Below are 17078 nucleotides of genomic sequence, written 5' to 3'. Positions count from 1 at the left end.
GAGAAATATTGTCTGCCTCATCATTATAGAAGAACTTTTGGGGAGATCTGCATTCCATAAGGCCCTGTTGTGTGATACTTTCTGAGGAGACATGAACAGATGTCTACTCACTCCAGATGAACCAACCACAGGCCACAGTAAGTCTAAACACACCTTCCGTGTAGCTGTGTCTTCCAGGCAGGACATGGCCATCATCACCTAGAACAGAGCAGTTGAGATGACCATAGGAGACCTCTGCTGGTCAGGCCTGTCACCCTGGAGGGCTGGGCACAGGCTGACCGGGGCTTGGGGTTCGGTGGTAGTGTAACTGCCCGTAAGCTGTCCATGGACTGCCCGTGGTACAGCTTTTCCCAAATCTTAATGCAGCAGGCTGCTCTTAGTGACCACAGTAAATTCACTGGCTCACCAGGCAGGACTCGAATGGAATTTCTCTTGGGTCTCTCTAGCTAAGTTCAGTGGACATTTCTTTTTTTTTTTTTGGGTTTTACGAGACAGGGTTTCTCTGTGTAGTTTTGGTGCCTGGAGCTCTCTCTAATAGACCAGGCTGGCCTCGAACTCAGAGATCCACCTGGCTCTGCCTCCTGAGTGCTGGGATTAAAGGCATGCGTCACCACCTCCTGGCTTAGATGCCCCTTTACAGTGGTTGAGTTTTTTTTTTTTTTTTTTTTTTAAGATTTATTTATTATGTATACAGTGTTCTGTCTGCATGTATGCCTGCAGGCCAGAAGAGGGCGCCAGGTCTCATTACAGATGGTTGTGAGCCACCATGTGGTTGCTGGGAATTGAACTCGGGACCTCTGGAAGAGCAATCAGTGCTCTTAACCTCTGAGCCATCTCTCCAGCCCTCAGTGGGCATTCTTTATGTCTTCCCAGGATTCACCCTGACTGGAGGGAATGTGAGAACATGGAAGAGGGGCCAGGAACCTGGTATCCTGATCCTGTGGAGTCTCACCCTCAGTCCAGTCCCTGGAGAAGACCCACATGGGACTAGGGCCCAGATACGGAAACAGTAAAGCATAGGTCCCTATGTGTGCTGGGGGCCTGTGCGGTACCAGCAGCTGGAGTTTAGTTCGACTACAGTAACCTTACCCTACCTTGTCTTTAATGTTTATAAAAACAGTCCCACAGGACTTACTGTTCAACCTTCAGCTCCATAGCTCCATAGCTCCATAGAGGTCCTCTGCAGGGGCATGGCCTTTCTTGGTCCAGGTGTAGAAAGAAGGGAGCACCCTGGCTCATCACTCCATGGCAGACTTGGCCTCCTCAACAAGGCTTCCCTGGCTTCAATCTGCAGCTTAAGACAGACAGACAGACAGACAGACAGACACATCCACACCCACAAATCGCCCTTCTACAAAGAAGGAAGCATCTCCCTTCTTTCCATGAAATAGCAGCTGTTGCTCCATACATGCCCGTCCATACATGCCTGTATATACCATCTGCGAGCCTGGCAAGCCCACCCTGCCTGGGAGCAGCAGAAAAGTACCCAAGTAAGGTCTGGGCCCATGGGGTCTGTAATCCAGAGGGACAGGGCAGGAAGCCACACATCTCAGAGGGGTACCCGATCTTGCCTCACTTCCTGGCCTGCCTGCCTTCCTGTTCGTGCCTCACTTCCTGTTCCTTCTTTCCCTCCTGCCTTGTGTCCTGTCCCACTTCCCTTCCTCCTTTGCTTCCTGTTGCTTCTGCACTTCCCATCTCCCTGTACTTCCTGCCCTGCTTACTTTCCGTCCCGCACCACTTCCTGTTGTCCTAACTTCCACTTCCACTTCCCACTCTCCTCCCTCCCTCAGCCTTGGTCCTCACTTCTCTTCCTTCCCTAGTGCACTGGACGCCAGCGATGCTGGCTTTAGAATCCTACAGGCCCGACACCTTCCCGGCCACCAGCCTTGCGGCCTGTGGGTATGTTATGCCCAGATCGCGGGGACCCCCAAAAAGACAACCACGGAGATGAATCCCAACATGGAAAAGCAAAGAGCCTTTATTTCAAGCTCCAGAGCTTGGTCCCTCTGTCCAACACTGTGGTGAGAGCAGAGAGCCCTGAGCTCAGATGGGGCAGAGTTTTTATCATAGCAGAGGTTGGGGTGAGGGGATTTCCAGGGTCCAGGACCCTGATTGGCTGACATTTGTCTAGGGGTATCTGTAAAACAAAAATAGGTGTGTGCTAGACTCAAGGACATCTGGCCACCTTATCTAATGGTTGTAATGTTTGGGGTGTCAGGTACTTCCTCACCCCTGGGTGGATCCCTGGGTGGTATCAGCTTAAGGCTTTTCCTGGATCTGGGTGTTGCCTGCCAGTAAGCCTGTCACAGAAGCTGTGTCTAGGCCCCTAAGCCTGTCATGGCTGCTGTGTGGTCAAGCTATTTTGGGGCCCCTTCACAGGATACACTGGTGGAGCCGCCACTGAGGCTGAGGCCCAGTGCTGGGGACCTCCCACCCAGATGTGCCTGCTGTGCCCTGAAATGCAGTTCCCCAGTCACTGCTCACAGCTGGTTGCATTGACTTCTCTGTTCAAGCAACACGTTTCTGTCCCGAGAACGGACTATAACCCTACAACTAAAATCACATAAAAGCAGAGACTGCCAGGGACTGGTGGCCTTTAATCCCAGCACTCCAGAGGCAGAGGCAGGCAGATCTCTGAGTTCTTGGCCAGCCTGGTCTACAGAGCGAGTTCGAGGACAGCCAGGACTACACAGAGAAACCCTGTCTCGGAAAACAAAAGCAGAGCCACGTGGTGGTGGCACACGCCTTTAATCCCCGCACTTGGGAGGCAGAGGCAGGTGGATCTCTGTGAGTTCAAGGTCAGCCTGATCTAGAGTGAGTTCCAGGAAAGGCGGGAAGCTACACAGAGAAACCTTGTCTCGAAAACACCAAAAAAAAAAAAAAAAAAAAAAAAGTTCGGGGCTGGAGTGATGGCTCAGTGGTTAAGAGCACCAACTGCTCTACCAGAGTACCCGGGTTCAATTCCCAGCACCCACATGGCAGCTAACAACTGTAACTCCAAGATCTGACACCCTCACACAGACAAAACACCAATGCACATAAAATGATAAATTTAAAAAAAAAAGCAGAGGTCAAGGTTGCCACTAGAGGTCAAGATGAAGGACAGATGCAAAGCCAGACAGGCTCCTCCTGTCATGAGATCGGGTCTCCTGGTCCCGCCCAGGCCACCTTCATCAGTGATGCCATCCTTTTCCACTGGAAAGTCGCTTGGGCCCCAGATTGGGCTCTGTTGGGTATCTTCTAGGACACACTTAAAAAAGGAGGTGGTGGTGGTGTTTTGTTACTTTATTTTGTACGTATAAGCGTTTATCCACATGTATGACTGTGCCCCACATGCATACAGTGCTTGAAGAGGTCAGAAGAGCGTCATATCCAGTGGAACTGGAGTTACCAATTTTTTGATTTTTGAGACAAGGTTTCTCTACGTAATAGCCTGCAGCTTGCTTTGTAGACTAGGCTGGTCTTGAACTCACAGAGACCTATCTGCCTCTGCTTTCCGTGTGCTGGGATTAAAGGCATGCACCACCATGCCCAGCCATACTTTATTTTTAATTTTTTTTCTTCGAGACAGGGTTTCTCTGTGTAGCTTTGAAGCCTGTCCTGGAACTCACCCTGTAGACCAGAGTGGCCTCAAACTCATCGAGATCCACCTGCCTCTGCCTCCCGAGTGCTGGCACTAAAGGTGTGCACCACCACTGCCTGGCCTGTTTTTGAATACTGTATGTGACATGGGTGAAGCCTCAGTCACATCTATGGGCTTAGTAGCTGTCACACCCTGGTTTTCTGGAGGCTGTGATCTGTGCTGGTGGAATGGTTTGCTTTGGATGTCTTTTAGCAGATTTAAACTCTGAAAAGACATTCTCCCGAAGATGCCCATATGACCCACTCCCCCACTGTGCTGGGGCTTTGGCTTTAAGGCCACCTGCTCAGGGAGGCCCGTCATGGCCTGTCCCCTCAAAGACCCCCAATCTCCATTTCTTTACAGGACTGTCTCAGCTCTTCATCTCTAACTCATGCATGTACTGTCTGATATGACCAGCAGGTGGCAGCATTGTTCACTGTGCTCTATGGCACAGTTGTCTGATACATAACATACATATAAAAATATAGATATATGTGTGTCCATGTAAAGTAATACATACATACAAAAATAAAGTTCAGAATAGGAGTTACCATCTCCAGTGCCGGTGCATGTCCTTCCATTTAAATGCTACAGTCAGCTGATTTAAAACACTGACTCCTTTGTTTGAGTGTGGGCAAGTATGGCGGCACCCTTTAATCAGGACTTTAGCATCCAGAATGGGGAAAGGCCAGTGACATGAGTTCTGTCTAGAAGAGGTGTGTACTAAAATAATTTTTCTCCCCTCACAATGATAAAATACATGGGGGGGGGGGGGGGCCAGCTCAGGAAGGGCCTGTTTTGGCTTCCAGTTTCTGAGGTTTTGGCCATGGTGGCCGGGCTCCATTGCTTTGGCACAGAGGTAGGGACAGAGAATATGGCAGAGACTGTTTACCTTATGACAGTCAGGAAGCAGAGAGACACAGAAAGGGGCCAGGGACAAAGTATACCCCCCAGAGACATGCCCCCTGGGACATAGTGCTGGCTAATGTTGTTTGTTTGTTTGGTTTATGTCAACTTGACATAAGCTAGAATCATCAGAGAGGAAAGAACCTTGGTTGAGAAAATGCCTCCATGAGATTAACCTGCGTGTAAGCCTGTGGGGCATTTTCTTGATTGGTGATTGAAGTGGGAGGGGTCCAGTTCACTGTGGGTGGGGCCACCCCTGGGCAGGTGGTCCTGGGTGCTTAAGAAAGCAGGGTGAGTAAGCCACACCCCTCTGCTTCCGTTCGTGCCTCCAGGTGGCTTCCCTGAGTTCGTACCCCGGCTTCACTCAGTGATGGACTGTGAGCTGTAAGCTGGAATAAACCCCCCACCCCACCCCCCATTGCTTGTGGTCTTGGTGTTTCCCCCATCAACAGAAAAGTAACCGAGAGAGGCCCTGCTTCCTCCCAATTGCCCACTGATAAAGCTAGCACTCTTGTAATCGATCACCTCTCGGTTGAGACCAAGCCTCCCACACAGGAGCCTTTCGGGGCATGCTTCATATCCGAGCCACAGCAAGGCAGACGACAAAAATTCCCTGCCCGTGCAGGTAAGTGGGAAAGGCACAGGAGGCCTGTGCTCTAACGGTGGGACGTTTTGTAAGGCAGGAGCTTGGGGATTTCTTGAGAAGCGTTGGGGAGAGATGGCTCAATGGTTAAGAACACTGGCTGCTCTTCCAGGGACCTGGGTTCAGTTCCCAGCATCTACACAGCAGTTCATAGCCATCTGTACCTCCAGTCCAAGGGGATCCAATTCTTTTGGCCTTCATGGGCATCAGGCATACATGTGGCATACCCACATATGTGCAGGTAAACTCATACACGTTAAATAAAAATATATTTTTCTTTCAAGACAGGGTTTCTCTGTGTAGTTTCCTGGCTGTCCTGGAACTTAATTTGTAGGCCAGGTTAGCCTCTAGCTCACTGAGATCTGCCTGCTTCTGCTTCCTAAGTACTGGGATTAAAGGCGTGCGCCACCACGGCCCCACAATAAAATCTTTTAAAAAAGAAGTCACGCTGTCTTCTAACCCAGAAATTTTATACTTGAGTGTTTGCCCAAGAGAATAGAAACATTCATTTATACGATGACTCCAGTAGTATCCCTCAAATAATTGAAAGCAACTCCAACAGCTATCGCTGGTGACAGAAGATATGATTAGCCCCATAGTGAGGAGCCTCCCAGCAGTATGAAGCAGCAGACCACTGGCTCGCTCCACCTCACAGTGGACCTCCAACCAGTGACAGAAGCCAGACACAAACGACAGCCTGATGCCGTCTCTCTGGAAACCCTGACAGGTGAGGCAGGAAGCTTGCTTGAGGCTGGGCCAGGGCCTGACTGCAAAGCCGCTCTCTGGAGGGCAGGAAGTGATCTGGGTTCTGGAGATGGCTGAGTGGTAACTTGCGTTAAACCATCGACTGCCCTGACAGGGGACATAAAAAGTTGCAGCCTTGCCTCAACTTCACGGTTGCACTTAAAATTTTGAAATTATGATGTTTGCTGAACATACTTTTAGTTCATGTTTATGTGTACGAGTGTTTTGTCTACATGTGTGTTTGTGCATGGTGTGTGCCTGGTACCCATGGAAACCAAAAGAGGGTATCAGGTCCTCTGGGACTGGAGTTACAGGAGATTGTGAGCACCATGTGGGTGCTGGGAATCAAAGCCGGGTCCTCTGGAAGAGTAGCCAGCACTCTTAACCACTGAGCCATCTCTCCAGCCCCTTCCTATACATACTAAGAGATTCCAAATGATCATAATTTATGTATACAGTGAGACATGATCAAATCATGGTCATTAACATCTTCTGTTAAACATTTCAAAGTGTTTGGTCAATGTGTATTAACTGTGTATGTTTATGGGGTACCTTGAGATATTTTTTTTTTTTTGGTTTTTTTTTTTTTTTTTTTTTTGGTTTTTCGAGACAGGGTTTCTCTGTGTAGCTTTGCGCCTTTCCTGGAACTCGCTTTGGAGACCAGGCTGGCCTCGAACTCACAGAGATCCGCCTGGCTCTGCCTCCCGAGTGCTGGGATTAAAGGCGTGCGCCACCACCACCCGGCGTACCTTGAGATATTTTGCTACATGCAATACAGCAAACAATTATTGGATCAGGGTGTTTGACACTTGTATCTTTTAAAAATAACTTGTTTTGCTGGGCGGTGGTGGTGCACACCTTTAATCCCAGCATTTGGGAGGCAGAGCCAGGTGGATCTCTGTGAGTTCCAGGCCAGCCTGGTCCACAGAGTGAGATCCAGGACAGGCACCAAAGCTACATGGAGAAACCCTGACTCAAAAAACCAAAACCAACCAACCAAACAAACAAACAAACAAAAAAAAATTTTGTTTTATTTTTGTTTGATGTATCTCCCCCGCTCCCTAGTCTGTGTGTGTGTGTGTGTGTGTGTGTGTGTGTGTGTGTGTGTGTGTGTGTGAGTGAGAGAGACAGAGAGAGACAGAGAGAAAGACAGAGAGAGACGGAGAGAGATGGAGAGAGACGAAGACAGAGAGAGAGAGAGAGAGAGAGAGAGAGAGAGAGAGAGAGAGAGAGAGAGAGAGAGAGAGGTGTGTGTGCAGTGCCCACAGAGGCCAGAAGAGGGCGTCTGATCTGGAGGTGGAGTTATAGGAGGTTGTATTGGGAACTAAACTTGGGTCTTCTGCAAGAACAGTACTTGCTCTCAACCACTGAGCCATATTTTTAGTTTCTCATGTTTAGCATTTATTTATACTTGCTTGCACGACCATTTTTAGGCAAGTATACTTGAGTATATCCTTCTTGCCACAACTCCACCGTCCCCCTCCCTCTCCCCTCCCATGAACCCCTTTGTTCCTGACATTTTCACTTTGACTCTCACATCATCTGTACATAACAAGATTTCATGTATTTGTATAAAACCAAGAACCCATCAATGAGAGAGAATATATGATATTTGCATTTCTTTAAAAATATTTTATGTGCATGTTTGTGCACTACATGTATACAGTGTCCACAGACCAGAAGAGGGTGTTGGATCCCCTGGGCCTGGAGTTACAGATAGTGGTGAACCACATGTGGGTGCTGGGAGTCAAACTTGGGTCCTCTGCAGAAATATCCAGTGCTCTTAACCACTGAGCCACCTCCCCAGTTCCAGTATTTGTCTTTCTGAGTCTGACTCAGTTTTTACTTAATACAGTTATCATCAGTTGCATCCATTTTTTTTTTTTTTTTACAAATGACACAACTAGACTTTATGGCTGAAAACAATTCCATTCTCTCTATATATATACATATATACACCTATATACATATATATGTACACATGTGTATATATATTTGTTCCTCCTCAGGCTCACTCAGAGCTACTAAGCATTGTGGGAGACTCCCCTGCTCTGTTATTAAGGCCAAGGCCAGTGCTTCATTCCTGCTATTGATAAGACAGAGCCCTTTCCCCCTTGAGGTCTGTTTCCACTGTCTGACCCTGAGATCCATCTCACATTTTCCTCACCCAGCCCTCTGTTGACAGCCACCCTAGCTCAGCCACTGTGAACAGCGCTGCAGTGAAAGGGACATGCAGGTGTCTCTGTGATATACTGACTTAGAGTCCTTTGGGAAAATGTCTGGGAGTGGTGTGCCTGGGACACACAGTAGGTCTATTTTCAGTTTTCATCTTCTCTTGGTGTTGGGGGCTTTTGAGCTCCTCCTCATTACGTATAAAAATATATAATGGATGGTAAACATCCTTGTTTGCTTTCTGTTGCCGTGTTCAAACACTGACCAAAAGCAGCTCGGGGGAAGAAAGGGTTTATGTCACCTTTCAGTTTACGGTCCATCGTCTAGGCAAGCCAAGGCAGGCGCTCAAGGCAGGAGCCTGAAGCGGAAACCACAGCGTGTCCCTGCCTTGCTCGAAGGCTGTCAGCTCCCTTTCTTATATGATCTACACTTCACCTGCCTAGGGAGGATACCGCCCACGGTGGACGGGGCCCTCCCACATCAATTAGTAATCAAGAAAATGTCCCATAGACAGGACCACAAGCCAGTCTGATGGGAGCAATTCCTCAATTGAGGTCTCCTCCTCCAAGGTGTGTCGTTGACAAAACCAGGACTAACCAATCACAGTGAGCCACTGAAGATGTTTCCAGCATCGCCTTTGTCTTTCTCAGTGCAAGAGGTGGGAGTGTGTGGTCTCCCGGATAGTGGCTGGCTCCGGAGGCCTTCTGCACCTTGCTTCTGTGTGGGGTCCCCGTTTCCCATCATTTGCCCTCACAGCCTGCAGGGCGTCCCGCGGGCAGCAGAGGGCGCCCGCTCACAGCGCTCCAGTCCAAACCCTGGCCCAGCTGTGGAATGTGGTTTCTTTTACCCTTGGGCAATAGAATCTGTGTCAATCAAATCCCGTTTTCCCCCTGACCTGTACGACCCGTTAAGAGCCGTTTATTGTTGCTTCTGAAGGTGGGACCCCTTCCAACTGGAGGCCTCAGAGCCAGCAGAACATGAATGACCCACGAACAATGACCTCCTGGGGGACATGGCTCCCTCAAGACCCCCTGCTCTGAATGCTTTTGTCCAGCAGACACTACGGGCGCCTGTGAGGGACCTCAGGGTGGCAGGGTCAGACTGTGGGAACACACAAGGGACCTCTGGGAGGAAGGGGTTCTGTCTGATCAATAGTTGGAATGGAGCAATGTCCTGAACTTTAATAATAGAGCAGGGGAGTCTCCCACAATGCTTAGCAACTCCGAGTGAGCCCGAGGAGTGAATATATTGGTGACCTCAAGGAGCTGGCACAACAGTGCTGTGAGCTCTGAGTCACTTTGGCTCTGGTTGGAGAGTTTCGTTTTGGAGAGTTCTGGTGGTGGTGGTTGTTGTTGTTGTTGTTTTCCTTTTTGGAGCTGAGGATCGAACCCAGGGCCTTGTGCTTGCTAGGCAAGCGCTCTACCACTGAGCTAAATCCCCAACCCCTGTTTTTTGTTTTGTTTTGTTTTTTTTTTAAAAAGAGGCTTTAATTATTGTGTGCTGCACATACACATATATGCATGCCATTCCAAAGGTGTAGAGGTCCGAGGACAGCTTGCAGGAATCAGTTTTCTCCTTCCACCCAGGTCATGAGGCTTAGCAGCAAGCACCTTTACCTGCTGAACCATCTCACCAGCCCGAGGCTGGAATGGTTTTTAACTTCAACGCTTTTTTTATTCTGTTTTGCATTTTGGGGCTGTGTCTTGCAGTGTAGCCTAGGCTGGCCACCAGTTTGCAATCCTCTAGCCTCAGCATTCCTCAGTGCTGGGAATCTGAGCCACCAGCCCCGGCTCTCTGAGACATTTGGATTCCTAAGAGTGAATTGGTGCAAACCACCCAGACGGCGGGTGCTTGAAGCACAGGATCGGCAGGATCAGTACTTCACTGATGAGATCCAGACAGGCTGTGGGCTTCTGGAGGTGGATTCAGGCTGAGTCGTGTTGGTATGACTAGAGACAAGGGGAGCCATTTCGCCTTCTGTCATGCAGGGAAGGTGAACCAGAAGGCTGTGATGTTAGTTCTGTGTGCAGAGAGCTGGGTGATGCTAGCCTTGGGTGGCTTAGGAGGACTTAGGTTTTAAAGAGGGCATCAGATCCCCTGGAGCTGGAGTGACAGGTGGTTGTGAGTCACCCGACATGGGTGCTGGAAATCAAACTCTGATCCTATGAAACGCTCTTAACCACTGAACCATCTCTCCAGCCCTAGGACTTGTGTTTGATGAGGTGAGTGATGCCATTGGCTTTGGAGCTGCTAACCCTTAGGTACTGACAGGCTGTGGGGGCATGTTCTGCTCCACGTATGCCTGGTGTCACCTGGCCAGGACAGAACTGGGAGGAGGCCCCCAGAGCAGCTCTGGTCCTCTGGAAGATGCCAAGCTGTAAAGGGTCACCATGCTGTGACAATTGAAAGTCTGTCAAAGGTGGCAGATCTCAAGGGGAGGATGTGGCTATGTGGGAAATGAAACTGTGACTGAAAGCAGCCCACTCAACAATGATTTTGTTTTTGTTTTGAGAAAAGATCTTGCTACACACATAGCCCAGGCTGGCTTTGCATTCTCAGCTATCCTCCTGCCTCGGCCACCACAGCTGACCAACGACATTTTTTTTTATTAAAAATTATGTATTTATAACCTTTTAAATTGACTCACCATAATTGCATTTTGGGGTCTAGCATGTTGATGGTATGAAATGGTCACACCAAGGTAATGAACATGTCCCCCTCCTTAAACATCTGTCACGGCTTTGTGTTGGGAACTCTAAGTCTCTCTCTTCTAGATCCTTCCTGAATAGCTAGCTAGCTGCCAGGAGGTGTCCTCTGTGCTTGGTCACCTTGCTGATCATGTGGGACACCGTGTCCACTATCTCTCCCCAGCGTCTCCCTACCACAGTGACCCTCTTGTACTTTTTCTCTGTGCAGTCGACGTATTTTACCTCCTATATGCAAATCTGTGACACTTGTCTTTCTGTATAGAGCTGATGTCACATAACATAACATCCCACAGCCATGACCCTGCTGGTGATTTTCATGGCAATTTCAACCGAAAAGAAGCAAGAGTTGCACAGTGAATGTGAACTCTAGGCTCCTGCATTCAGTGTTGATGTCTGCTTTACCTAGCCCTCACTCATCCCGGGATGTTCTAGCATGTGGCCAAGTAAGGGTGTGGCCAAGTAAGGGTGTGTGCAGAGGCAGGTCCTACCATTTGGGCCCCCAACAGAAGCACCATCTCTTCTCTCTAATAGTTTGTTTCTGATTCACGGTCTCATGTAGTCCAGGGTGGCCTCCAACTTCCTATGTAGCCAAGGACGACCTTGAACTTCGGATCCTCCTCCCTCAACCTCCCCAGTGCTGGGATGACAGGTGAGCAGTATCATACCTGGTTTTTTCAGTGCTAAGGGATTAAACCCAGCCCAGCCCCCAGAGATGCCATTTCTAACATGCCAAGCAAGCAGTGTTTCCCACACATCTGGAGCTGGCGTCGGGGGTAGGGGGAGGGGCAGCCGCTCCTCATGGCTGGACAGACACACCTGGAAGGCAGTTTGCAAGGAGGGTTGCCGGCTCTAGCCCTCTGCCCCCGGGTACAAGCCAGATCCAGGGATCACACAGAAGAGGGAAGATGTAACCGTGGAAGGTGCCATGCAGCAGAAGGTGAAAGTCACACAGGCTCTCGAATGTTCCGAGTGTTCAAATGTCACTGCTTACAAGAACAATTGATACGACAGGAGAGTGTTTATTCAGCAGAACAAATCAGTTGCGAGATAGAGTTTAAGAAAACAAGATAAAAATAACATGTCTGTTTTCCCCTGGGTGCGGAAAACAGACAATGAATGTGATTTTATACACACTGCATAATAAACGGGCCGAAAACCCAGCCGTAGTCACTCAGGAAGTGGGTGCAATGATGAGGCATTCTTCGGGCCTCAGGAGATGGAGTGGCCTCTCTCCATGGCCGCAGTGAATGTAGAAGAGATCGCCCAGGGCAGGGGAGACGGCTCATTGGGCAGAGGAGACGGCTCATTGGGCAGACGGCTTGCTAGGCAAGCGCTCTACCACTGAGCTAAATCCCCCAACCCCCCCCCCCCTTTTTTTAAAGACAAGTTCTCACTATGTAGCCCCAGCTGACCTGGAACATACAATGTAGACCAGGCTGGCCTCGGGTCTTGAACTCAGAGAGATCCCCCTGCCTCTTCTCTCTGCTTCCCTAGTGCTGGGATTTAAAGAAAAGACATCATCCAGTCCAGTCTCCACTTTTTGTCTTATTTTGGGTTCAGAGAAGGCACCTCTAGGTGGCACCAGAGAGCAATGGATCTTTCTAGGTGAGCCAGCCTGGCCCAAGGCCAGTTCCTGGACTACTCACAGTTGATGGCTGGGGGCACTGTGGAACAAGGGACGTGCCATGTGAGATACTGACAAATCACTGCTCAGGGTTGTAGGTGCACCTTGAGCCTGAAAGAGCAACCAGAGCCAAGACGACTTCCTAAAGAGTCATTATCAGGCCACACATGGCTGGTCCTGCTCTGGGTTCCATGCTAAGCCTCAGGAGGCAGGCTTTGAGACTTCCCTCCCTCTATCTGGGACTGGAGAAAACCGGTTTTGGATCTGGCTTTCCTTTGGGGGTCTGTGTGGACAAAGGACCCCCAGGCAAGGTTTCTTGGTCCACATCAATGTTTTCAGCTCCCAAGAGCCCCCTGCCTTTGTGACTCTCTGAGTGTGTTCCTTGTTGTGTTCCTCCAGGCCGACAATACAGATGACAGGATGGGAAGAGCCACCAGCAAGTGAGCTGGTGTGAGCTGTTGAGCACACCAGGAACAGGCAGTGGGTGCAGTCAGTCTTCTCTAACTAACGTGGTGGGAACACTCTGTATATCGGCAGCATATCAGTAATTGGGGAAGGAATACACGGTCTTGTGCGCAGCGGAGAGCACGCCCCAGTTCTGCTTGGATCAGAGTTTCGGTTCAATCTGTTTTGTTATTAGAGCCATTAGGGCTGGAGCCTGTGCCCTGGCAGCCCAAACAAGACAAACTTGGTCCTGGGATATCTGTTGGAGATTCCAGGTTTGTGTGTCCCAAAGTAAAGAATTGAACCAGGGACTCAGGCTTAGAAACAAAAATGAAGACACTGTCTTAGTTAGGGTTTTTATTACTGTGAAGAGACATCACGACCATGGTAACTCTTATAAAGACAACATTTAATTGGGGTGGCTTACTTTCACTTTCAGAAGTTCATTCAGTCCATTATCATCATGATGGGGAGGGTGGCGGTGTACAGGCAGACGTGGTGCTGGAGCAGCTGAGAGTCCTATATCTTGCAGGCAACAGGAAGTCAAATGATAGACTAGGTGGTATTCTGAGCAGCCCCACGGTGACAAACTTCCTCTAATAAGGCCACACCTACTCCAACAAAGCCACACTTAATGGTGCCACTCTCTATGACATTGTGGTGGCCAAATACATTCAAATTACTACAGATACTTTATTAACAAAGAGGAAACATTCTGGAGAATAGTATGGGCTAGTGATGGAGAGAAAAGACTCCAAAGTGCCAGGCCTCAGGTCCTGTAATGCTATGTAAGACATTTATGTAGTACTGCTCCTCCTGTATTTGTGTCTCAAGGTTCAGTTTTCTTTTGTTTCTGCTTAGATTAAGCGGAAGTAGAGAAGGGTTCCCACCATTTCTCTGCCAACTGGCTTATTTGTTAGTCTCTAAAAAATATTTTTAGATTTATTTATTTTGTATTTTTTAAACAGGGCTTGTCTGTGTAGCCCTGGCTGTCCTGGAACCTACCCTGTAGACCAGGCTGGCCTTGAACTCAGAGATTTACCTGCCTCTGCCTCCTGAGTGCTGGGATTAAAGGTGTGTACCACCACGGCCTGCTAGATTATTTCATTTTATGTGTAAGAGTGTTTTCCTTACACATATGGTCTACACCAGGTACATGTCTCATGCTTGAGGAGGCCAGAGAGGGTGTCGGATCTTCTAGACCTGGAGTTATGGATGGCTGTGAACCAACATGTGGTGTTGGGAATTGAACCAGGTCTTCTGCAAGAGCAACAAGTGTTCCTAACTGTCAAGCCATCTTCTAGCCCATATGTTAATCTTTAATCTTTATTTATTTTATTTTATATGTATGTATGTGTGCCCAAGTGTATGTATGCGCCCTCTGTGCAGTGGCTGAGGAGGCCAGAAGAGGGCGTCAGATCTGGAACTGGAGTTATAGGTGTTTGTAAGTCATCACGTGGGTGCTGGGAACCAAGCCTGGTTCTCTGCAAGAGCAGCCTGTGCTCTTAACACTGAGCCATCTCTCCAGCTCCCCCAGATCCATCAATCATCAATCTATTCATCGTCTATGTATCTATATACCATCTATGTACCTATCTATCATTTATCATCTACCCATCTATCATCTATTGCTTATGTATCTTTGATCTATCATCTTCCTCTATCACCCACCAACTGTATATTATCTATCTAATGATCTATCAATCATTTATCATCTGTTTCTATCAGTCATTTCTCATTATCTATGCATGAGTTTATCATCTATCATCAAAATATCTGTCATCTAGCTCTCTGTGTCTCTGTCTCAATGAATCTGTTACCTGTCCAGCTGTCTCTTAACTGTCCTATTACATCTGTCTGTCCACAGAGAGAAAGGGAGGTGGCAGAGCTGTGGAGGGAGGAAACCCCAGGACTTTACACTTAGTGCTCAGATTAGCCCACTCCCAAACCAAGCCCCTCTGTGGCTGTGGGACCACAGCTTGTGGAGGCCATGGTTACAACTCAGCTCCTTAGCTCTGTGGATCTGCAGAACAGGCACTATGACTTGGGTCTCAGGGCCAATCTGGAGCAGGCATGGCATGGGGAGCCCATCCTTGGATAGCACAAGGTCCCAGGTGTCTAGTCCCATGCTTCTGAGGATAAACCCCTGACAGTCAACAGAGTAGGGGAGTACATGCTGGCTCCCTCTGGAAAGGTGGGCACAGCGTTGGCTGGGACAATCTATTGTTTTATTGGCTCAGAGAGACAGTGTTAGTCATGGGGACAACATCAGGTGGTGTCGGTCAAGAGTGGCCCATGGCTGGAGAGATGGCTCAGTGGTTAAGGGCGCTGGCTGCTCTTCCAGAGGTCCTGAGTTCAATTCCCAGCAACCACATGGTGGCCCACAACTATCTGTAATGAGATCTGGTGCCCTCTTCTGGCCTGCAGGCATACATGCAGGCAGAAAACTGTATGTATAATAAATAAATAAACAAATCTTTTAAAAAAAGAATGGTCCTGACTTCCACATGTGGTGGTCGGGCGCCGCTCTTGGAAGATGGTAGGGAACCTGGGAATGGGAAGGGACAGCTTGGGTGGGCAGAGATCAACCTCCAGATGACTCCCCATGCATGACCTTTCTTCCTTTCCAGGGAAGGTTGAAACCTATACACATGTAAGCAAACACTATACACATAAAATAAGAGAACAAAAACGGAAGAGTTGAAGCGGTTATCTTTCTTTGTCTTGGTTCCCTTTGGTTTTTTGAAACTTGCTGTTTGTCTTTAGACGAGGCTGGACTTGAGCTAATGAGAATCCTTTTGCTTTAACCTCCTGAGTGCTGGGATTGTAGCCGTGAGCTCCTGCCCCCAGCTATTTAATTACTTTTTTTTTTTTTTTTTTGGTTTTTCGAGACAGGGTTTCTCTGTATAGTTTTGGTACCTGTCCCGGATCTCACTCTGTAGACCAGGCTGGCCTCGAACTCACAGAGCTCTGCCTGCCTCTGCCTCCTGAGTGCTGGGATCAAAGGCATGTGCTACCATCGCCCGGCTTAATTACTTTTTAAATAGTGTGATACTAGGCTTTGCCCATGCCAGGTCAGGCTCAGGACCTCATGCATAATGTTTCGAGACTCCAGGTGAAGAATCCTCCCAGAGCTCCCACCCCACACCTCACACAAGGCACACAGGATCCCATGACAAAAAAAAAAAAAGGCCATCTGCAAATGGAGGTTCTTAGCATTGCTCCTTTCAAGGGACTGGCCTGTGGGACCCCTGGCTGGACACCAGCCCTCCTTTCAGCCCAGACTGTCTTCATCTAATATCACTCACATTCTGCTGCCTGCACACGCCACAGTGCCCACTCAGAGGTACCCGTGTGAGATATGAGTTTTTGTCACCTTCTCCAATGATTCGGCCAGAAGCAGTTAGGATCCACACCGGTCACGGCCCTTGTGGGGACAGTTCGGACACCCGCTTTCTCCAATGATGCCTTCTGTTTCTGCTTCATCTGGTATCCATAGGGTTTATGCCAGCGCTTTTCAACCTCCCTAATGCTGCGACCCTTTAATATAGTTCTTCATGTTGTGATGACCCCCAACCATGAAATTATTTTGTTGCTACTTCCTAACTGTATTTTTGCTACTGTTATGAATCACAATGTAAATATCTGATATGCAGGATATTTGATATGTGACCCACTGGTTGAGAACCACTGGTTTATGCAGATGAGGTTCTGCATACTCAGCCTGACTAACTCCTGTTGGTCACCTCTCTCTCTCTCTCTCTCTCTCTCTCTCTCTCTCTCTCTCTCTCTCTCTCTCTCTCTCTGCTGTTGAATTTATTACAGGAAGTTGATTGCCAAGCGCTGTATGATACTTTCAACTCGTTACTAGGTGGTGATGCAGGCAAAGTCAAGGGTTGGGGAACATTCAGGGTTTCTGCAGGCAAGGTTCAAAGAGCCTCTGATGCCCTCCCTGGGATGTGGCCAGGACATCAGGTCTCTAGGCAGATGACGTTCCTCACCCACAGGCTCTGGACACCAACTTCACAGCCAAGCACACACACGCAGGACTGACTAAGCAGACTGATGCTGTGTAGAGGGTGTGGTCTCGTCCCATCCACCTTGTCCTTCTCTGCTGTGACTACAGCAGCTTGTGCAGGAAGTGTGTCCCTTCTTTAAGGGACACTTGCAAACATTCCCTGATGCCCAATTATTTCAAGATCGTTTATTTTCAAA

General features: G+C 48.7%; 1 non-coding gene across 1 annotated transcript; it reads right to left on the bottom strand.

Annotated features, from left to right (window-relative positions):
- Positions 1 to 9456: 9456 nt before the first annotated feature.
- On the bottom strand, positions 9457 to 9529 carry Trnaa-agc (transfer RNA alanine (anticodon AGC)). Its single transcript has one exon. It is a non-coding gene; the product is annotated as a tRNA-Ala (tRNA).
- Between the last annotated feature and the right edge of the window lie 7549 nt (positions 9530 to 17078).

The sequence above is a fragment of the Peromyscus californicus genome, unplaced genomic scaffold (assembly GCF_007827085.1).
Source record: "Peromyscus californicus insignis strain IS unplaced genomic scaffold, ASM782708v3 Scaffold_2__1_contigs__length_46816999, whole genome shotgun sequence".
NCBI classification, from domain to species: Eukaryota; Metazoa; Chordata; class Mammalia; order Rodentia; family Cricetidae; genus Peromyscus; species Peromyscus californicus.
Note: the sequence above shows the minus strand (reverse complement) of the source record. Positions and strands in the feature narration are given on the sequence as shown.